Source organism: Colius striatus, chromosome 1 (genome assembly GCF_028858725.1).
Source record: "Colius striatus isolate bColStr4 chromosome 1, bColStr4.1.hap1, whole genome shotgun sequence".
In the NCBI taxonomy this organism is placed as follows: domain Eukaryota; kingdom Metazoa; phylum Chordata; class Aves; order Coliiformes; family Coliidae; genus Colius; species Colius striatus.
In genome coordinates this window covers 27832580-27834975 of record NC_084759.1, presented here as the reverse complement: position 1 = coordinate 27834975, position 2396 = coordinate 27832580, and positions in this window count along the sequence as shown.

The following is a 2396-nucleotide window of genomic DNA, read 5'->3' as shown; positions in this document are numbered from 1 at the left end:
AGAGTAACTCAAGTAAGGGACTTATACCCTGAGGAAGTCAGCATCTCTGTTAACTGAATATTTACACCCTTGTCAGAGTGGAGTCTGGTCGAATGGGCCACTGAGGAGCAAAGAGAGATGATAAAACAGGATTGCCCAGGAACAGGCCTTTTCACTGAAGGTTGGCCAGGGTCAAAGGGAAATGACATTATTGGGCTGACCAGACTATGACAAACTATACCTGTGCAGGAGCAAATCCCTATGTGGTCTGTCCATCAGCAGTTTCTTGCAGGATGAGAGTAGTAATTTTTTCTGAGAGACTCGATGATTCAGCAAACTGAAATTGGTCTCTTTTTCTTGGCATGAATACTCTTTTCAGGATTTTTCTTTGCCCAGGATTGAAAATGCTTTTATTAAGATATTGCATTTAAAAGGTTGTCAGCAAATAAACAAACAAACAAATAATTGGGCAGCAAGAATGGAGAAGACATCTGTCCCTACATGGCTACGTGGCTGATACCATGGGAACCCGAGAAAGTCTCAGTAGTAGGCTGAATTTGCAATATACACAGTTAACATGCAAGGGACACAAGAAAAAATAACAGAAGGTAGGCATTTGTCATCTGCAGGCCAAGGGCTTTTTCTAAATAATGTGTTATCTTACTAAGATAAGGGGGAAATTCCTGATTAATAGTGGGAGTAGGCCATACCATGTATTTGGTATGAATTAGATAAAAAAGAAGGAAGATCTAACAACACAGTCTCAGAAGCACTTGCATCCCGAGAGATTATAATATGGTCTTGCTTTACGCACGGCTCCAGACAAAAAGGACCCCTTGAGCAGACAGAGCAGTGACTTTGCCCCAGGGAAGGGCCTTCTCCTCCTGGCACCTCCCAGCTACCCTCTTGGTTATGTGAATGGAGGAGACACTGGGCTGAGCAGTTACAACCGGCATGTGGTGTTTTGTCTTTATTTGACATGACAATTAATGACCAAACAATTGTGGTTCCTCATCCCAAATCGCCTGATAATCTTCTGCCTCTCTTAGGCCTGTTCCCACCACGTTGCTTTTAAACTCTTGTAATGCCATTGACTTCAGTGGAGCTAATCTGAAAGATACACACATGAGAGACAGATAAGAATCACTTCACTCTCGTGCTGAATGACATGGCCTGCACTTCGTAGCTGGCAAGTGCATATGTTTAGTGGCACCACTACACACTTGGGATAGTAGATGTTGAAATTACATTAATCTGAATGGAATATTCCAAGCAAAACTACTGCCAAAACACACACCCGTTTTGGTAGCAGAGATGGAGGGAAGCCAGCGCTCCTCCTTCCACCCTCCACAAAGACTTCTCGCGGAGTCTTCAAAAAGTTACTGAATGCATAAAGTGGAGGGAATGTCATTGTCACCTGACAGTAATGATCATATTTCATGGTAAATAATTGCCAGATCCCAATTACAAATGCAAGCTTCTTAAATTGCCATAACTCATGGTAACACGCTTGCTGCCTCCTGCCATAAATCGTAATTTTTGCTAGGGTGTGGGTGAAACAGCCATCTGTGCTGATTTGCCACGAAGCCTCCAGTTTATTAATATCATGTTCATCTCTCTGCCCATCTCTGTTGTCCCAAGCTCACCTGAAAAAGTGCCTGGTTCCTCCCTCCCAGTGCAGGTCACCAGGATAGACCCTCCAACTTGCATTATCTGACACTATAGCACCTGTTCCTTTTGTCTGCCTACAGTGCTGGAAGGGCTATTTAATCCACACACACCGGTGACTGATAGGCTTTGCTTGTTTTTCTGAAGCACGGTGTTGGTTATGAGACCAGCAGACGTTATTCATTCTTTGCCTGGAGGTACACCCAACAGCAAGGCGGCTCGGTAAGCTTGCAGAGCAGCGATACTCCTACCTTAGTGTTCATGTCTCTGCCACGGTCCAAGTGACTCATATGCAGTGCTACAGCTGTTTCAGCATTCTCCTTTTCCTCTTAAAGCCAGCTCTACTGGTGACTAAAACTTATGTAAGTAATCTAAAACCTCGGTATTTACAATATAAAAGCACCACAAGAAACCCCTCTCAGACCTTAAGCTTCTGTAGGATTTAATTTGAGGGAATTTTGTTTGAAAATGCAATATCCTTCCTCACCCTCCCCCTTTCTTTCATTTCTATGTGGAGTTAAAAGAGCAGATCTTGGATGGAAATGAGCTATTTATAAAAATGAGCTTACCTCATTTGTGTAAGAAAGGAAAGACTGTCAACCTTGATTAGAAAGCAATAATTCTTAAAAGGAGTCAAGTAAGGTTTCATATGATTGTTTTCTCCAGGCCTGAAATGATAGTAGTTTTCAGAAATTTTAAATTAAAAAATGAAAAACGAATATGTGGCTCAGGAAACTAATGTGCCTGTG